Below are 21506 nucleotides of genomic sequence, written 5' to 3'. Positions count from 1 at the left end.
ACAACCTCGATCATGTGAAGTGATGACCGAGGAGGGTGCGAGGTACAGGAGAAACAGAAGACATCTGAGAAAGACGGATGAAACGGCTTGTCAGACGGAAGCAGATGTTGGGATATCAGAGGTTTTGCCACAGGCCCGGGAGAATGAACACATGGCAGATCGACAGAAGGCCTCCAGAGAACAGCGGGTGACAACCAGATCGGGGAGAGAAGTTCATCAACCCAAGTACCTCATGGATTACGTACAAGAGCAAAGAATACTGCGTCGTGGGTTGTGGTAAAGTGAAGTATATCATACTGTAGTAATGTGTAGTGTATCATTTTGTTGTATCCACTGAATAATCCAAAGGGAACAATTGGGGCAGAAGTATGTTGTTGTCGGGGTGGAGTAGTGAATACGAACTTATTATTTGGTAAATGCATATGGGTCTCAGTACAGTGAACATATTGGAACAAATTATGAAAGGAGGGATGTAACAGGGATAGCGCCAGGGGGCGCTGGAGAGCGAGTGCGGGTGTCGGGGCGGAGCGAGCTCAATGTTGTCGAGGAATGCGAACCGAGGAATAAAGGTTGCTCGTGTATGTGAACCCGAACAAGTTGTACATGAGTCTTCTATCCAGCAAGACGAGGAATGTTACACTAATAGGGGTCCAAAATTATTCCTTCAGTTATTTTTGTTTCATATGATTGTTTGTGACGATGAAACAACGTGTGCAGTTATATTTTGTGTCTCCCTCCAAGCCATTCAGGGCGATTCCCTGGCATACTATTGCCGTGGGCAGTAAACACCCTCCCTCGTGAAATAAACTAATGTGGGAACAACTTACATTTTGATAATTGAGGTGATGCCATAATGACGGAAATTAACACAGGAATGTTGGCCAAATCCCAACCGGATAAAATGAGTTTGTAAACAAATCTGTTCACCTATACCATAAGAGAGCTGTGTGTGTAAATGTACGTTTGTGTGTGTGTGTGTGTGTGTGCGTGTGCGTGTTTGTGCAATATTAAATTTTCCTTTTTGGGTGTAGAAAGGGGAGTGTTTTTGGCATCTACAAAAAATAAAAATAACAACAAATTGATTTCTTCCAAAGACCAACAACAGGATTAGAACATCACCAGGTAACTCTGGATACTCCTGCTCCCACAGGAATAAATGAATAACACTCCAATTTCCCTTAACCATGGCATGCGTTTGGTCTGACAAAAATACAGAAACCTCCTTAGCTATAGGTTGATATGGGGAAAAAATTTGAAGGGGCCCGACACTTGGTATTGCCCCGGGGCCTATTCTGGCTCTCAGCGGCCCTGCACGCACCACATAACTTTGCATCTTTCAGCGCATACACCTTAGGGCTCACCTGTTGTGAAGCATCCATGAACAACACAAGACCTCCGACATTTATTTTCAGGGCTAAGCACCACACCTCACAACTCCACGACAGCACACCTCTCACTTGCACCAAGCATCCACCTGCAGTGACACCTCGTTGCGCCCTACGGGGCCAAGCCTGTTTACATGAAGGTGAGCAAGGGGTCCCAAACACACACAGACTTCTTCCTTTATCTTCCCTTTTCTGTCTAATTGCCAGGGATGAACATGGTGCCGAACTGTATTTTGTTTAAAGATGGTTATACAAGGGGTTTCATTGAATGCTACGGATAGGACCGTTTATGCGACACTGCATTCTCTTGTAAATACGTGCCTGTTTAATACAAGACTTGTTGTTTCCAAACCTGCTCGATTGTCTCTTTCCTTCATTAGTTCTCCGCAGCTTACAATAAACTAGGGCATGCCCGTACTATATATATATCTAAAAGTATATCCCCCCCCCCCCCCCCCTCTATTTACATGCAATGGTTTGGTCCAAAGCTAACGGCTTGCGAGTACGGTGACAATCCCCCCCCTCTATTTACATGCAATGGTTTGGTCCAAAGCTAACGGCTTGCGAGTACGGTGACAATCCCCCCCCTCTATTTACATGAAATGGTTTGGTCCAAAGCTAACGGCTAGCGGAGTTTGGTAAAGAAATCGCCATAGCGTGCACAAATGCGCAGGAAAGCGAAAGAATCGCAAATTAGTAGTTTTAAAACATAGTTTAACGGCAACATAGCGGCAACATAGTTTGCCAACGTGAAATAAATGAATACGCTCTCAAATGTGCCAAAAAAAAAAAAAAAACGCTACCCGTACGCTCTACCCCGCCCGTACGCCCGTAAACAAAAAAAACAACGCTCTTCGCTTCCGCCCTTCGCTCTGACTGAATTGGGAGAAATAATGCGCATAAGAAATCGAGAAATTATTATTTTCTCCGGAAGAAATCGAATTACGTACCGTAATGGCGCACGCGCTGGGCTCAGCATTAGCTCGCTCTCACATCGGCCACGCCTACGCAATAACGCGTTCTGTGATTGGATGCCGGAAGTGCAGTCCTCACTGTCCGGAAGTTCGTATATCGCAGTTACGATGAATCGCAAAGTCGTTTTTATTAGTTTTAAAACATAGTTTAACGCCAACATAGTTTGCAAACGTGAAATAAATGAATACGCTCTCAAATGTGCCATCCGAGGCAGAGTGTGTCCGCCACGTTCGGCACACGCGATAGCTCGCTGCTCTCTGATTGGTTGAATCGTTTTTTGGACATAGCTCGGTAAGTAATTGTCCGATTAATATGAAACCTTGAAAAGGCACATCCTCGGGTCCCCAGCAATATACCTGGCAAGTTTAAAGTATATCGGACCCGTGGTTGTCGAGAAACAGCGGTCACAGACAAACAAACGTACAAACGTACAAACAAACACACAGAGATTACTGGAATTATAGATAGATGGAAGGATGGTTGTACCCCACTGATTCACTACGCTAGTCAAGCCGGCATCCCGGATTGTGCATCGGCCGCATGTAATGAATAGATAAAGGTGGGAGCCGGGAGCATAGTCCCTATCTGAGGTAACTAATTAGTCACCGGGAAAGTAAAGTCCAGTTAGCCACAGGGACTCTGCCAGATATTAAATCACCTTAGATGGCATCCGTGGTTGCTTAGGAACCCGTCAGGTCAGAGTTGTCCACGACTGGTCGGCTTCAGGGTCTTACGGCAGGAAGCAGTAACCACCAGGAAGCAGAAGCAGAAGAGAGGCCACCCGTAACCAGGCAATGTACCCGTAACAGATTTTTGTTCATCCCCTGGTGATGTTTCTGCACCTCCTCCACAATGTTCTCATCACCATACACTCAAACACGACTTCCACACCACCTCATTACCACTCCCACACCACCTCAAGACCACCTCAACACCCAACACCTTCTCAGTGATAAGTACATGAACTGATTAATTTAACTAATGTGGTGTTCCTTGAGAGCAGGCATTATGGGAGAAATGGCCTCCTCAAAGCTCCTTGTGTTGGTTGACTATTGTTGGTATTATTCTGATACAATATTGCACAAATCAGTGGGATATTTTCACAATCACAAGGGATATTTTCTCTTACTTACACGTCACGTGCAACGTCACCACAACACTTGTTCTTCTTATCATGTGTGGTAAACTTTTGCCTAGGTTGAGAAAGATTGAAAAGTCAGTTTCTTGTACATTTGGCCTGGTAGATATATCCAAAAACAAGTTAAAAAAGTCAAGAGGAGGAAAATAAAATTATTTACTTCAGACGCTTCCAACAACTGATTTTCTTTGCCTTGGTTGATGAAGCCTCGTTCATCTGTGGTTCCCTGCAAAAGAATAGAACTCTTAATTCACAATTGAGTACAAATGGGCTAAACCGGATTTCTATACATTCTCCATTTCAACAAATGACAGAATAATATCCCCTCCAGTAAACATCACGTTAAATAAAACAAGTGAATCCACTTGGATTCCGCCCAGGTTGGCACATGGAAATTATGATGTAGCATAATTATCATCTCGGGTCAAGATTTGAAATTATGCCATGGTTTTTGTAAAATTGCTACTAGTATTCACATTATGTACTTTCACCAAAACATACATCATCATAGAAACATACATAGAATTTGGGTCCTCTGGGTCATTTGGGTCCTCTGGGTCATTTGGGTCCTCTGGGTCATTTGGGTCATTTGGGTCATTTGGGTCCTCTGGGTCATTTGGGTCCTCTGGGTCATTTGGGTCCTCTGGGTCATTTGGGTCCTCTGGGTCATTTGGGTCCTCTGGGTCATTTGGGTCCTCTGGGTCATTTGGGTCCTCTGGGTCATTTGGGTCCTCTGGGTCATTTGGGTCCTCTGGGTCATTTGGGTCCTCTGGGTCATTTGGGTCCTCTGGGTCATTTGGGTCCTCTGGGTCATTTGGGTCCTCTGGGTCATTTGGGTCATTTGGGTCCTCTGGGTCATTTGGGTCCTCTGGGTCATTTGGGTCCTCTGGGTCATTTGGGTCCTCTGGGTCATTTGGGTCCTCTGGGTCATTTGGGTCCTCTGGGTCATTTGGGTCCTCTGGGTCATTTGGGTCCTCTGGGTCATTTGGGTCCTCTGGGTCATTTGGGTCCTCTGGGTCATTTGGGTCCTCTGGGTCATTTGGGTCCTCTGGGTCATTTGGGTCCTCTGGGTCCTCTGGGTCATTTGGGTCCTCTGGGTCATTTGGGTCCTCTGGGTCCTCTGGGTCCTCTGGGTCCTCTGGGTCATTTGGGTTCTCTGGGTCCTCTGGGTCCTCTGGGTCATTTGGGTCCTCTGGGTCATTTGGGTCATTTGGGTCATTTGGGTCCTCTGGGTCATTTGGGTCATTTGGGTCCTCTGGGTCATTTGGGTCCTCTGGGTCCTCTGGGTCCTCTGGGTCCTCTGGGTCATTTGGGTCCTCTGGGTCATTTGGGTCCTCTGGGTCATTTGGGTCCTCTGGGTCATTTGGGTCCTCTGGGTCATTTGGGTCCTCTGGGTCATTTGGGTCCTCTGGGTCATTTGGGTCCTCTGGGTCATTTGGGTCCTCTGGGTCATTTGGGTCCTCTGGGTCATTTGGGTCCTCTGGGTCATTTGGGTCCTCTGGGTCATTTGGGTCCTCTGGGTCATTTGGGTCCTCTGGGTCATTTGGGTCCTCTGGGTCATTTGGGTCCTCTGGGTCATTTGGGTCCTCTGGGTCATTTGGGTCATTTGGGTCATTTGGGTCCTCTGGGTCATTTGGGTCCTCTGGGTCATTTGGGTCCTATATTCCTATCCTATAACATATTGTTGCGAATATGGAATTTGGCCTCCATATCCGCTTGTAAATATTCCCCTATTTTCTCCAATACTCCCCAACTTTCCCCAATCCCCCATTCCCTAGTCCCATTGCATGTAAATAACAATCAGTAGAGCCGACCTTCCCCTTATTCCCCCATTAAATGTCGTGCCCAGGTCCACCGCACCACACGTAGACAACTTTCGGACATCTTCCTAGTTATTCTTAGTCTATGTCAGTTAAGGCCTCGTTTCCATTAATTATGACTCTTCGTTGCACCAGAATGTGATTATATGGCATCAGTAGTGAGTTTAGGACCTTTCCCATACCTCCTCCCATCTTCTTCCCCGTCTACAACAACAGAGGGGCACGGCGCTGCGCGGGGGGGAGTGTGCGTCCTCCCACCGGCTCGGTTCGCCGCCATCGACAATGCGCTCCAGACGATGCGCTCCAGACCATGCGCTCCACGGGGTTACCACGAAGGGGCTCCTTGTCAGCTCCTCGTCAAGGGCGGAGCCTGGTAAACCCCCCCGCACGCACCCAATGAGAAGCAACGTGCCGATTCCACGAGGCGGAGCTAACGAGCCGAGGGCGTGTCACTCCCCGCCGGATATACGCGGCCACGTAGCGGACGTGACGTCAGATGCGCCCCCAGCTGGAGAAAGAACGTTGCCTTGCCTACGACCGCTGAGAGGAAGAGAACCCGCCTGAGAAAGAACGTCACCTCTGAGCGCTGCGACGAGACCTCCCCGCATCTCTGGACCGGACCGGGTCGATTCTAACCTTTGAGCACAGGTGCACCTGGAGCCATCGCTACCCGCCTGTCCTTTCCATCAACCCCCGTGTGAGTCAGCCGTTGTCCCGTTTGCCTGTCGTCTGTTGGGGAATAATATAAGATTGTGTCTAAGTGCTTGTCTTTCTATGTTGTACCTCTAGCCCCTGTAATCTAACCTTTTCCGTAACGAATATAATCTCCTCCGGAGGTCTTGAGAACCGTATCCCTGGTGTCGTCATTTTATAACCCAGCCGGGTGTCTTCTTTTTCTTATTGAGCCAGCGTGGCGCGGCTTCGTCAACGTCGAGTATAATCGGTAACTTGTGCAGACGTGGTCATACCAAAACCGCTCGGTAAACCAACATCTAAGCCACGTCTGTAACAATTGGTGTCAGGAGTGGGATTCGGACCCGGGACTAAATTAGTTAGGCCCAAATTTTGGGAGGGAAAATCGAGCCGGAGCGCGTACGGCGCTCGACCAAATCGATCCGGAGCGCGGTCCCGCGGTTACTGCGCTCGACGAAATTATAACGGCGAAATTTCGAATTTGTGTTACGAAACTCGAATTTTGAAAGTCGCGCCATGGCGGATCAAGACGGCTGGGGTCCGGTAGGGGAGAGTGAAGCAGGGTCGGTCCAGGACCAAATTGAGGGACATGAGGAGAGCGAAACAGCGAGGGTAGCAGGCACGCAAAATGGCGCCTCGCAAGAGCGCGCGGTAGCCGAGCCCGCTGTATCAACGGGCTTTAACATGCAGCCGATTGACATACAGGCCCTCATTGCGCAGCTACAGGCAGCTGTACAGATGAGTATGGGGAGCCAAATTGAGCGATTGGGTGAGCGGTTGGGGTACCGGATGGATGCTCAGAGTGAGCAATTGGGGGTAATGGGGAACCGGATGGATGCTCAGAGTGAGCAAATGAGGGTTGATAGTGGGCGATTAGAGGGCCAAATGGGGGTAATGAGGGACGAAGCGAGGGGTACTGGGGAGGAGTTAGACAACGGGATAAAAGAGGTGAAACATGGGTTAACGGGGGTAGAAAATAGAATGGCTGCCCAGGAGAATCAGATAGAGGGAGTGAAAAATGGGTTAGAGGGGTTAGAAAACAGGATGGAAGGCAAATTGAGGGACATGAGGGACCAAGCGGAAAGGGAAGTTAACCAAATGGGGCAGCAGATCGAGGGGGTCAGAATGGGGGTAGAAACCAAACTGGATGCTCACAGGGAGGAAATGGAGCAGATGAGGGTGGCATCTGGGCAGGAGATGCAAGTGATGGGAGAGGAGATCAGAAGAGGAGTGAGTGAGGAGGTCGGAGGAGTGCGCGAGGAGGTGAGGCACTGTAAGGAGCGCATGGAGAAGGAGGTGAGAAGGGGGACTGTAAAGTTACAAGGGGGCATAGAGGACCTGACGCAGGAGGTGGAGCAGCTGACGGTGGGACAGACGGAGTTAGTGGAGCAGGTTCAAAGGAACACTGCGGTATTAGGAGGTTTAAAAGCGACACAAAACGACATAAAAAACGACTTGATAGCGACGAAGAGGGAATGTCAGATGGTACGTGAGGGACTGACAACGAGGTTGGACGAGGTGATAGAGGTAATGGAGACGAAGGACCGGCAGGTGAGGACGCACCTGGAAACGGTCAAGGTAGCCTTGGAGGACGAGCTTGAGGAGACGTACCGGGGAATAAAAGAGGTGAAGCACAAATTAGAAGAAGTGGAAGAAGGGATGAGCGAAATTAAGAAGCGACGGAGAGGGGATAAGAAAGAGATAAAAGAGGAGATAAAAGAATTGGTCCAGAGTCTGTGTTTGGATCGTGATGATGTGCTCATTAACCGGATGAGGGATTCGCAGGTGATGGAGGAGAAGCGAAGAGGAAGAGGACCCGGTGTAAGTGGTGACCAATATGGTCGTGCGTATGATGCGCCAGGGGATTTAATAAGCTTGGGGGTCGAGATAGACCCGGGTGTTCGTGAGAGGCCGTTGGTGAAGTGTGCGACAGGTCTGGTGTGCGAAAAAGGAGGTGTGCGAGAAAGTCCGACTCTGGGGTGTGTGAGGAAAAAGTGCGTGCCAAGGAGTGAGGGTGCTGGCGAGAGTGAGTCGGTCGTAGCGCGTGTGCGAGGGAGCACATGGAAGCGTGGCGTGGTGAGTGTTACAGAGGGTGTGACGGGAGAGTGTGCGCAGGAGTGTGCGCGAGAAAGGTGTGTGACGGACAGGTGCATGAGGAAAGAGTGCGCTGTCAGAAGTAAGGAAGAGTGTCCACCTGTGGTGAGTGTTACAGAGGGTGTAACGGGAGAGTGTGCGCGAGAAAGGTGTGTGACGGACAGGTGCACGAGGAAAGAGTGCGCTGTCAAGAGTATAGTCTAGTAGGAAGACTAGGTCCCCCTGCACCCCCCGGAGATATACTTCTAATCAGTGTTTCTAGATTGGAAAAAATGTGTAGAAAATGACTAGCTATGGCCCCAAGCTGAAAAAATGTCCCACATACCATTTTTATGCAAATTACTGCTGCCATTATCAAAAAAACGATTTTTGACATATCTCAGCCAATATTGCAGATAATTGAAAAATGAAGGTGTCTAGACCCATGTTTTGAAGGGCATAGATCATGATAGAACTATTCATAACATGATTACATGTGTCTATGGTATACTAGTATGCATATTAATGCTGTAATTACAAAATAATCAGTTTTACAAATGATAAGGATACGTTAATACTGCAGATAACTTAACATGGTACATAAGGGGTCTAAACCCAGGTATTTTCAAGGTTAAATGTCAACAAGATGCTCCTGAGTCTTGCATAGGGGCGGGACATTGGCAGTAACATTGGTACCACTCAACTTTTCTTCCCACCATTGACTTTGTATTGCGAGAGATTTTCACTTGCTTATTTAAAGGTTTCTCACCCAGCCCACGTAAAATCTACCAACTCCTGCTGTTAACTCCCAAACATATTTTTTTATGTTATCCAATCACAGTGCAGAAATGACAGACTAGAGATCCAAATTAGTGCTGCTATAGCTGCCATTTTACATTTCCATCCATGTAACATGCGCGCTCGCGCGCTCGTATCAATTGGTAATGTCGCGCGCTCGTATCAATTGGTAACGTTGATGTTATTGAATACCTCAGTTGAAAGTTCAGTCTTCCATTCCATCTGTGTGTTGTTCTTGGTATTCATCCTCCAATCTAGCCAGGTAAGATGCTAACTATAATGTTACTCACACTCTTGACTTCAGTTTCTGCATGAAATCATAAACAGGCAGAATAACAGCTGAGCCAGCTAGCACCATGTTAGCTAACGTTAAAGCTAGCCTCATCTATGTACAGTATGTTCCTAATGTCGGTGTAACTTAAACTTTTGTTAATGCCAAACATGAGACATATCTGTTGACTTCTGTATATGAATTGAACCAGAAAGAGGCACGACAGCTGAGCTAGCTACAGTAACTTAGCACAATGTTTCATTGGCCTAGATAGCTAACGTTAGTGTGGAAGAATTTAGATGTTTTAGCTATTAGCACTTTTGATGCCACTAAACATGGTTTAGTCAGCTAAAAAGTACCCTAGTGTAGAACATGACTCAGAACCTCTGTTACCTCACTGAAAACTCAGAGCCTCCTTTCACAGGCACTTTTAACATCATTCGTGATTTCTTATTTGTCATTTAACAGTGATGGTAGACATCGACAGCAAGCATGCCCAAAAGAAAACGGAGTGTAGAACCTGCAGCCCAAAGCTCTCCTCCTACATGCATCCTTCATGTACCATCCATGTCTGATCATGGGGATTTCACGCCCCTCCGTAAAATTAAAGGATCTGCTTCAGAAAAACTGCAACTGCTTCAAAAGATCCGGGATAGACGTCTCAACCAACCGCATGACTCCCCATGTCGTATGCAATCAGTATGTGATCAGATCCCGGCAACTCTTCCTGATGACCTAGAAAGAGTAGGATATCACAGCAAGTGTTATAAGCACTTTGTCCGCCACTTTCATCGTCTGGGAGATGATACAGAACCAGGGCCATCAACCTCATCATGGCATCACTCTCCTCGTAAACCAGGAGGTTCTGCTGAACCCATCTTCCCGCCAGAGTGTATATTTTGTGAGAAAGTTGAGACCAAAGATGCTCATCGCAATACTGAGAGGCCTACAACCTTCCCATCCTTTAAAAACAAAGAAAATGCATGGGAGAAAATCGAAACACGGGCTGAGAAAATGGGTCTCTATCGACTCCATCGAAAGGTGAAAAACAAAGACCTCTTTGCATGTGAGGCCAAACACCATCCGTCATGTTTTAAAGCTTTCCGCACAGCATTCTACAACTATGAGCGTGCGATTCACAGAGCCGAAGCACCAAAGGAGCAGGCTTGCATGTCAGCCGCCCATGAAAAGGCATTCAACTCAGTACTGGAACACATTCAAACCCAGGTCATCCAGCAGAATAAAGTTCTACAGCTTTCTTCTTTGCGCTTGCTCTATGTCGAGGAACTGAAACTGAATGGATATGAGAACTCAAATTATCGGTCAGAGAAACTACTGAAACGCCTACAGAATGACCCAATCAAGGAGCATATCCACTTCACGAAGGTTGATCATGACAAATGTGATGTCATTTCTTTCTGGCTTGTGCACAGCTCAAACATAACAGTTTCCAATGCTCTCGCACGAGCATTCACACTCGGAAGCACAAACAAGAACCAAAATGTTGCCCTCCAACTTCGCCAGGGTATTCTACAGGCTTTCAGAGAGTGTAAAGACCAACCATGGCCACCAACAGCTGAAGACATGGAGCTCAATCCTGAAGACATCCTACCTCCAGACCTTGTCCGCTTTCTCAGCGTGCTAATGACTGGCAAGGAGGGCATCGAGACAGAAAAGGTGAAGCGTCTGGTCTTCTCCATTGGACAAGATCTGTGGCGTGCAGTGTCAGATGGAAAATGGAAGTTACCAAAGCACATTCTCCTCTGTGTGACTGTAAGGCACCTGTTCCGAAGCAAACAGCTCACCACAATACTACACAGGCTTGGACACTCTGAGAGCTACGATTTCGCCTTGGAGTTGGAAACTGCTCTCGCCAAGGTCCTGGATGAAGTCTCAACTTATCGTACACCACAAATTGTGACAGGAGAGGGCAACCTTGTATTCCACTGTGAGTGGGACAACTTGAATAAAACCACTACCAGTGTGCACGGCAGCAACATTGTAAACAGTGCTGGAGGAATCATGGTGCAGGAGGTCAAGCCCGGGTTCGAGAGCAGCAAGGACCGAATGCTACCTACCATCAATAGGTCACAACAGCGTAGCCTGAAGGTCGACACACCAAAAACTCTCCCACCCTTGCACTTTACTCGCGTTGGCCCGAAGTTCCCTGAAGGCTCATCATTCACACCGCCAGCAGAGAATGACACACTAACGTTAGCTATCTAGGCCAATGAAACATTGTGCTAAGTTACTGTAGCTAGCTCAGCTGTCGTGCCTCTTTCTGGTTCAATTCATATACAGAAGTCAACAGATATGTCTCATGTTTGGCATTAACAAAAGTTTAAGTTACACCGACATTAGGAACATACTGTACATAGATGAGGCTAGCTTTAACGTTAGCTAACATGGTGCTAGCTGGCTCAGCTGTTATTCTGCCTGTTTATGATTTCATGCAGAAACTGAAGTCAAGAGTGTGAGTAACATTATAGTTAGCATCTTACCTGGCTAGATTGGAGGATGAATACCAAGAACAACACACAGATGGAATGGAAGACTGAACTTTCAACTGAGGTATTCAATAACATCAACGTTACCAATTGATACGAGCGCGCGACATTACCAATTGATACGAGCGCGCGAGCGCGCATGTTACATGGATGGAAATGTAAAATGGCAGCTATAGCAGCACTAATTTGGATCTCTAGTCTGTCATTTCTGCACTGTGATTGGATAACATAAAAAAATATGTTTGGGAGTTAACAGCAGGAGTTGGTAGATTTTACGTGGGCTGGGTGAGAAACCTTTAAATAAGCAAGTGAAAATCTCTCGCAATACAAAGTCAATGGTGGGAAGAAAAGTTGAGTGGTACCAATGTTACTGCCAATGTCCCGCCCCTATGCAAGACTCAGGAGCATCTTGTTGACATTTAACCTTGAAAATACCTGGGTTTAGACCCCTTATGTACCATGTTAAGTTATCTGCAGTATTAACGTATCCTTATCATTTGTAAAACTGATTATTTTGTAATTACAGCATTAATATGCATACTAGTATACCATAGACACATGTAATCATGTTATGAATAGTTCTATCATGATCTATGCCCTTCAAAACATGGGTCTAGACACCTTCATTTTTCAATTATCTGCAATATTGGCTGAGATATGTCAAAAATCGTTTTTTTGATAATGGCAGCAGTAATTTGCATAAAAATGGTATGTGGGACATTTTTTCAGCTTGGGGCCATAGCTAGTCATTTTCTACACATTTTTTCCAATCTAGAAACACTGATTAGAAGTATATCTCCGAGGGGTGCAGGGGGGCCTAGTCTTCCTACTAGACTAGTAAGGGTGAGTGCGCTGTCAAGAATGGAGGTGAGAGTAGTGAGAGTGACAAGGAGCGTGAGTTAGTTGTGACAGGTGAGCGAGGATGTACACCTGGGATGGAAGGATGCACACCTGGAATGGTAGAGCGTGAGTGGGAATGCACGCTGGAGTTGGTAGTGAGGCACGTGGTAGGATGTGCGAATGAGAGCACACCTGTGATTGTCACAGAGGAGGTGACCGAGGAGGGGGTGCGAAGCGGTGTTTTGGTGAGGTGTGCGACCAACGAATGTGTGCCAAAGTGTTCGGTGGTCAGGTGTGTGACCAAGGCTGTGAGTGGACTGTGGAATGGGTGTACCTGGGTGTGTAAGGAAAGGTACGAGGGGCATGGGAACGGCTGCATGTATGAGCACGAAAGGGGTAGCGTATGCATGTAAGCCTGCAGGTGAAGCGTCGACGATAACCGGGTTAAAGGTTAGGTCGACTTTTAGCCGAATCGGGCCCTCGGTGCGTGCCGGGCTTCGCGTGCCGCGAGAACCCGCGGAGATCCGAGCCACGGCGGGTTCGAAAGGACCGCCGTGCGCGATCCACGCTGGGCCTCGCTTTGAACGGCCGCGTCCAGGCTCCACTAGGTGGAGCGGGCAGCTGGATAGGAAGGGTCGTCATGGCGACCACGTTTTGTGGAGACGTGCCGGCAGGTCGAGATCGGGACATTGGATGGCTTCACGCCGAGGTGGTGCATGGGATCTCGGCCCGGGTAAGCCTCCGTCCCTGCCCCGAATGCGGGACGCATCCAGCCGCTGGCACAAAACAACCAGCATCCATTGCTTGGCTTTACGAAGCCGGGCTTTGGACAGGAATTGGCGCACCGAGAGGCAGTAGTGAGTAGACTGGGTGATGAGGTTAGTGTTTTGGACCCAAAATTAGAGAAAAACAAAATTTGATGATTGGCAAAGGATTGGCAGTAGTGATTGGCAGATGATGGGTAGTGATTGGCCAAATTTTTAATTTGTTGAAATTTGATGTGCAAAATTGGTAGTGAGAGACCCCCGATGTGGTGGGATGGCATCCCTGCCACCCTTCCCATAGTGGGGGGCAAAGGAGCACTAGCTTATGGGGTGTATGGCAGTGAAAACTAGCCCGGGTGGGTTAGGATATTGTGTGGAGGGATCTAGCGAAGATGACAGTAGGTAACGTTAAGGTTAGTTAGTGACTGATACCTGTAGTGGGGACGCAGGTAGATTAGTGTGGATTATAATGACGAGGGAGCGCAATAGTTTAAAGGGACGACTGGGAAGCGCAAGTTTCAGAAGGGAGTAGTTAGCTGAGATGATGCCGTGTGTGTGTGAGAATTGAACAGGTGTGCAACTGGACAGGTGTGTGGAGCAGTGTGTGAGTAGTGAGTGTGTGGATCAGCGCGAATGCGCTTGGGGAGAGAAGGGTGCAGGTGGCACCAGGTGTGAGAGCACAGGTGTGCAGGTACAGGTGTGTGGAGAGAGTGGGAGTAAGTGGTACGGAGTGGTGTGCATGGTGCGAAGGTGTGAATGGGGGAAGAGTGGACCCCATCACGGATACCCGGGGCGGGTAGTGTAAGTGTTAGGTAGAGGGTACAGGTAAATTGTGGTTGGATATTGGCATCTGTGGTGCGGTTGCAGAATGGTGTTGTGAATGGGTGCATTAGTGTTGTGGAAATGGCTGGGCGTGTAGCCTGTTAGTGTGTGTAGTTGGTTGGGCACTCCACCACTGTGAGGATGTCGGCCAGGTGAGGCCGCAGGTGGGCTCTGGGAGCCGGTAGAGTTGTGGATGGGGCCCGAGGATCCGGAGGACGGACCCGGGTAGCCCAGTGCCAGAGAGGGCACCGAGTGGGGAGAGCGCCAGAGGGCCTTCCCCAGGTAGTTAGGTTAGGGTAAGGAGCAGGTAAGCTCGGAGGCAACTGCAGTGGTGGAGGTGTGCAGGTGGGTAGACCCGCTGGGAGAGGTACACGCCACCGCCCAGAAATTGTGCGAGGGCACCGGGAGATGAATCGGGGGAGTGAGACCCCAAATTGAAAAGCACCACAGTTTGGCCAATGGGAATTGGTTTTTTAGAACCCATAGTGTAAGAGGGCCAATGGTTTGGCCGGAGAAAGACCCCGGGTAGTGTAAAGTTGTTAAAGTCATTTAGGAAATAGTTAGGATTGAAGAACCTGTCGCACCATACGCAGCCACTTACCTGTGGTGATGATGATGACTCCACACCTGTGTTTTCTTTGTTTTGTTGCAGGAGATGAATCGCTGTGTGGATTTGTGAGACGCATCACGACGTGGATGAGACATTGGGGTGATTCCATCTCTCCCTCCCTAGGAGGGACTGATGATGAATTGGTAATGGCAAATTATGATGTTGAATTGGTAATGGCAAATTATGATGTTGAGTTGGAGATGGCAAATTTTGATGAGAGTTGAAAATGGCAAATTTGATTGGTTAGGAGGGAGAGAAGACGAATTTGGTATATGGGAGGAACGGGGAAGACAGTAGGGATGTTTGTTGATTTGTAAAGTAGATGTTTATGGGTAGTGTTGTGTTTTGTGGATACAGTAAGGGGTAAGGGAGGGGCCATGTAGGTTACCTGGTGGGGGGGGGGGGGGCGTACGATAGGAACGTACCTGTCTCACCTGGTTCCCATGTGCCCCCAGTGTGCATCACCTTACATTGCGTGCACTTTTGCGCCCTTACCACCTTACTCACTTGTCTGCTTCTTTTGTCTCCCACCTCCGAGGATCTGGCTTTGGGGTAGAGAGAGAGGAGAGAGAGGTGCTGGCTGCGCAGTTGTGGGCCTGCACTTTCGCTGTTCGCTGCCTGGATCAGTACACCATATGGACCGCAATGTTTGTGGCCACCCACAATGGACCGCAGTTCGTTTGCGGCCAAGCACCACCCGTTGATGGACCTATGGGTCAACGTGGCACCTATGCCATACAGGTGAACCACTGTTAGTTAACACCAAGTGCACCACAAGAAGAGCAAGAGACACCTGCAGGGTTAGGGGTTGTCGAATTTATTTTTATTCCAATGAACAATGGTGACTGCACCGATTGGTGGTGGGGTGGTGCTTTTGATGCTGGGAAAGGGTGCTCTGCACGTTATTAAAGGCCGTCGGCCACAGAGCACTCGTGGGTTGGTGTATCGATGTTGGCAAGCGCGCTCTCTCTATGCATAACATCTGCATGTGTTCCTCCAAAAACAGGTCCTGGATCGTAGTGTAGATATCAGCGTAATCTTGTAAATAATGCTCCCTACCGGCTGTATGTTTAGTTTGCGAATTCTTTCCGGATTCGGTTATCCTGTGGGTGTGTTTCTGTGAGGAGAAGGGTGCAACGTCGCAGGGGGACATATTTACTCATTTGTGAATATCTGTAAAACTGTCGCACTCAGGGTAGAGTTAATAGTAGAGGGAACTACATTGCGTGCCACACTAAAGTAGGTAAAAATTTATCGGGTCGGGACGCCCCGAGGGTAGAGAAGGGTGCAATGTTGCGAATATGGAATTTGGCCTCCATATCCGCTTGTAAATATTCCCCTATTTTCTCCAATACTCCCCAACTTTCCCCAATCCCCCATTCCCTAGTCCCATTGCATGTAAATAACAATCAGTAGAGCCGACCTTCCCCTTATTCCCCCATTAAATGTCGTGCCCAGGTCCACCGCACCACACGTAGACAACTTTCGGACATCTTCCTAGTTATTCTTAGTCTATGTCAGTTAAGGCCTCGTTTCCATTAATTATGACTCTTCGTTGCACCAGAATGTGATTATATGGCATCAGTAGTGAGTTTAGGACCTTTCCCATACCTCCTCCCATCTTCTTCCCCGTCTACAACAACAGAGGGGCACGGCGCTGCGCGGGGGGGAGTGTGCGTCCTCCCACCGGCTCGGTTCGCCGCCATCGACAATGCGCTCCAGACGATGCGCTCCAGACCATGCGCTCCACGGGGTTACCACGAAGGGGCTCCTTGTCAGCTCCTCGTCAAGGGCGGAGCCTGGTAAACCCCCCCGCACGCACCCAATGAGAAGCAACGTGCCGATTCCACGAGGCGGAGCTAACGAGCCGAGGGCGTGTCACTCCCCGCCGGATATACGCGGCCACGTAGCGGACGTGACGTCAGATGCGCCCCCAGCTGGAGAAAGAACGTTGCCTTGCCTACGACCGCTGAGAGGAAGAGAACCCGCCTGAGAAAGAACGTCACCTCTGAGCGCTGCGACGAGACCTCCCCGCATCTCTGGACCGGACCGGGTCGATTCTAACCTTTGAGCACAGGTGCACCTGGAGCCATCGCTACCCGCCTGTCCTTTCCATCAACCCCCGTGTGAGTCAGCCGTTGTCCCGTTTGCCTGTCGTCTGTTGGGGAATAATATAAGATTGTGTCTAAGTGCTTGTCTTTCTATGTTGTACCTCTAGCCCCTGTAATCTAACCTTTTCCGTAACGAATATAATCTCCTCCGGAGGTCTTGAGAACCGTATCCCTGGTGTCGTCATTTTATAACCCAGCCGGGTGTCTTCTTTTTCTTATTGAGCCAGCGTGGCGCGGCTTCGTCAACGTCGAGTATAATCGGTAACTTGTGCAGACGTGGTCATACCAAAACCGCTCGGTAAACCAACATCTAAGCCACGTCTGTAACAATATATATCTCCTATAACCTATCCTATAAATATAGATTTGATGACGTCATGTTTACACATCTGAGCGACAGAAATGAGCGACAGAAATGGGTGACAGAAACTAGCTTCACTTTTGAGCGCCCGAAATTCCCAGGCAAACGCTATAACGCACCAGGTTTACAACCTGTGCGTTAATAATGTGGGAAAAGGTGCATAAAAGAAAACATAAAAAAACCCAGGATTTGATCAAGACGGGCGGACGGATGGGCAAGTGAATGTGCAATCGATGTGTTTCAGATTTGGAAAAGACCCCGCAGAGTTACATCCAACACATAAAATAACCCTGGAGTTCAGATTGCAGTCCACAGTGATTGCTTCATCAGTTTACCCATCCTCGAACCAGGGGAAAGGGATATACGTTGCGATTGTGGTTCGAACCTTCCCCATTGTTCTCTTCCTCATTCCCAATCTTTCATTTTTACTCTCCGTATTCGAACCTCATTTCCAAACCCTTATTTCCCAACACCCAGATTCGAACCCCCGTTGTCAAACACACCCTCTCAAATCACATCACCTCACCATTGTTTCCACCTCCTCAAATCCAGGGAACGCAAAAGCTTCTCACATCCTGGTAACTCTTTTTCCCTCCTCACATCCTGGTTACGCAAAAGGCGCCATGCACGGTGCTCCCCAAACTGCCAAGCAGAACAGGCAATGACCTCATTCCGGTAAGCCTGACATCTCACAGGTCTTTCGCACAGGCTCCCAGGGCCATCGACAAGGGCGTGGAAGGGAGGATGACCACACCGGGGCTCGGATCTAATTGTAAGAGGGATAGCGCCAGGATCCACACTGTGGATCAAGCAGACAGCTCTCGTGAGATGTCTGAGTATGAACAGATGAAGGTCATGACATTAGATCCAGAGAGAGTGGACATGAAGCAAATTAACAGCCTGGAGGAGTCAAAATACCCAAGGCAGATCTATGTGACAATGGAAGTAGAAGGAAGAGAGGTTCGCTTTCAGGTTGCCAGCGGTGCTTACATGCAATATTATTCCAAGGAAGTATGCCAGGAGGCTATGGAAGACTAACCAAATTTTATCCATGTACAATGGTACGACGGTAGTCCCACTGGGAAAATCTAACCTCAAGATAAAAAATCCAAAAAATGGAAGAAAATACAAAGTAGAATTTGTAGTAATATGAGGACTGCATACCAATTCTTGGCAGCAGGGCAGCACAGCAAATGGAGTTGACAACATTGCGCATAGAGACCTGAGGAGCGTACATGCCAGAAAGGAAGAAACTTTCCCTCTCAACAAGAGACAGCTGCTGGAGGAATTTGCAGATGTGTTTGAGGGGACTGGAAAGCTGGAAGCAAAATACCATCTAATGCTAGAGGAGAGTAAGAGGCCTGTAGTGCATTGTGGAGGAATAATTTCTACTCATGTTCTACTATTAAAACTTCAAGAAACTCGTTTTAGCAAAATCAATGTTTTATTCACTTTTGAGAGTTTTGCTGTATTCTACTAAATGTACTAATTAGATATTAATGACGTTGTTCTGCCGGTCATGGCTGTAGCTCCTTCTGTAGGTCTTTGTTGAACCTCGTTCAGTTGTTGACCAGTCTCCAGTTGGTTGATCAGGTCAATTGGTCTTCAGTTGTTCACTCCTCTTCAGTCACTCTCCCAGTCCACTGCTTCTCTGTCACTCTCCCAGTTCTCTCTTGGTTTTAAAGCCCCGAACTCCTTTGATGTTGTGGAGCATGCAGGGTCACCCCAAAGGTTAATTCCCCTTGGGACATGAGCCTGCAAGCGTCTCTGGTTCCCTTATCCAAAAACCTTATTTGGCTCTTTTGGCCAGCTTTCTATGTTGGGAGACTGAGAGTACTACCTTATTTCTGTTCAAGAGGTCAAATGCTCTGACCTGCTGAGGGAGAATTTGCAGCCTGTGTTCCATCTATGGAACACAGGCTAAATATTGATAGACACAGATGGCAGTCCAAGAGCGGTACACATTCTGTCTTTTAAAATTAACTTCTCTCTGGACCACCTGTTAGCTCTTTAACCGAAGCTAAATAGTTCAAGAAGATTCACAGTTTTATCCAAACTGCACCACAGAGCATTTTTACTCCAGACACATTCTGTCTTTAATTATATTGCTCTAGTCCTATGCTCTTGGCTCATTTGTAAAGTAAAACATATTCCACTTTACACAAGATCACATTGAGATATATTCTAGCAATATTGTCAATAAGAATATTTATTCCCTGACAGCATCCACCAAGGCGTATTCCAATTGCGTTGAAAGGAAAGTTGAAAGCAGAATTAGGCAAGCTGAATGAGGCAGGGATAATAGCTCCTGTAGACTTGCCGACTCCCTGGGTATCCAGCCTTGTGTGTGTGGAGAAATCAAATGGGAAATCGAGAGTATGTCTGGATCCGACAGACCTTAATCAAGGACTGAAGAGATGGCACTATCCAATGACTACAATTCAGGACATACTGACAGAATTGAATGAGGCGAAGGTGTTCCGCGTATTTGATGCCAAGAATGGTTTCTGGCACATTGAACTGGATGAGGAGTGTTCATACTTGACCACGTTCAACACTCCATATGGTAGATTTAGATGGCTGAGGATGCCATTTGGGCTCTCAACGGCCCTGGAAGAATTTCAGAGGAAACAAAACCAAGCACTCGAGGGTTTGCAGGGAGTGCGGTCAGTAGCAGATGACATCCTGGTGTTTGGGAAAGGAAAGACACAGGCAGAGGCAGAGGCAGAGCGAGACCATGACAGGAAGGTGAGAGTATTGATGGAGAGATGTATAGAGCGAGACCTGAAGCTGAACAAGGAAAAGGTGAAATTCAAACTCAAAGAAGTGACCTTCATTGGTCAAGTCGTCACTTCAGAGGGTCTGAAACCAAACCCAGAAAAGGTGAAAGCAGTTGTGCAAATGCCAAACCCAACTGATGTGCAAGGGGTACAGCGATTCATTGGGTTTGTCAACTGTCTCAGCAAATTCCTTCCAGGCCTTAGTGATAAGTGTGAGCCCCGACACAGAATGACACAGAAAGATGTCACCTGGTGGTGATCAGAAGTACATGAGAAAGTTATGTAGGAGACCAAGAGGCTGATTACTGCCAAATCAGTGCTCAGGTCCTGTGACTCATTGAAGGAGCTGAATGCAGGTGGATGCTATGGACACTGGACTTGGGGCTACACTGATCCAAGAAGGACATCGCATAGCATTTGCCAGCAGGGCTTTAATCGGATGCAGAAACCAGGTATGCACAGATAGAGAAGGAGCTCCTTGCAGTTATGTTTGGTTTGGAAAAGCTTCATCTGCACACGTATGGGAGATAGGTGAAGTTGAAATCGGATCACAAACCGCTGGAGATCATTGCAACAAAGCCTCTCCACAGAGCACCAAAGAGGCTGCAGAGAATGCTTGTGAGGATGCAAGCATACAATGCTGAGATTCACTATCAGCCAGGCAAAGACATGCAAATGGCTGATACGCTTAGTAGAGCCTACACCTCAAGGACCCAATAACCGACAAGGAAAACGAGTTTGAGATGGTAAACATGCCAAGACATGTCCCAATCTCTCAACCATTCATTAGGGAGATTGAAGATCATACCAGACAAGATGGTATCATTCAACAACTCAAACTAATGATACAGACAGGATGGAAAGAGACGCAACATGAGGTTGAGCCAGTCCTTAGACCATACTTCCATGCAAGAGACGAATTGAGCACTGAGGGTGACCTGATCTTCAAGGGAGAAGGAGTTGTGATTCCCACATCAAAAAGGAAGGACATGGTGGAACCAGTTCACTCATCTCATCTGGGTGTGAACGGATGTGTAGGAAGAGCCAGAGAATGCATTTACTGGCCCAGAATGAATGCAGAAATTAAAGACTTTGTTCAAAAGTGCGAGACCTGCAGGTCTTTAGAGAGAGACCAGCCAAAGCAAACACTTCAACCCCATGACATTCCAGAGCGGCCATGGGCAAAAGTGGGAGCAAACCTCTTTCACTTGGAAGGGAAAATGTACTTGGTGACAGCGGACTGCTTCTCAAGTTTCTGTGAGATTGACTTCTTCCAAAACATCCTCTCATCAATCATCATTCGCAAACTTAAAGGACAATTTTGCGAGATGTGGAATCCCAGACATCCTGATCACAGATAATAGGCCACAGTTCACAGCCGAGAAATTTGTGAGGTTCTCAAAGAAATGGCAGTTTGATCACCATACATCGTCACCTCATTTCGCTTCGCTCAGATCAATGGAAAGGCCAAGAATGCAGTGAAGATTGCAAAGTCACTGCTGAGGAAGGCAAAGGCAGCAAATTCAGATCCCTACTTGAGCATGCTTGCCTTCCACAA

At 47.8% G+C, this 21506-nt stretch overlaps 1 long non-coding RNA gene across 1 annotated transcript in view; it reads right to left on the bottom strand.

Moving 5' to 3' along the window:
- Window positions 1-21506, bottom strand: part of LOC137424020 (uncharacterized) — a 36507-nt gene that overhangs the window by 12118 nt on the left and 2883 nt on the right. Inside the window, exon 2 of the long non-coding RNA XR_013622726.1 lies at window positions 3659-3724. This is a non-coding gene — a long non-coding RNA (uncharacterized LOC137424020). The remainder of the gene's footprint in view (window positions 1-3658; window positions 3725-21506) is intronic.

This window comes from Myxine glutinosa, chromosome 3, assembly GCF_964187855.1.
Source record: "Myxine glutinosa chromosome 3, kmMyxGlut1.1, whole genome shotgun sequence".
Taxonomy (NCBI): Eukaryota; Metazoa; Chordata; class Myxini; order Myxiniformes; family Myxinidae; genus Myxine; species Myxine glutinosa.
Note: the sequence above shows the minus strand (reverse complement) of the source record. Positions and strands in the feature narration are given on the sequence as shown.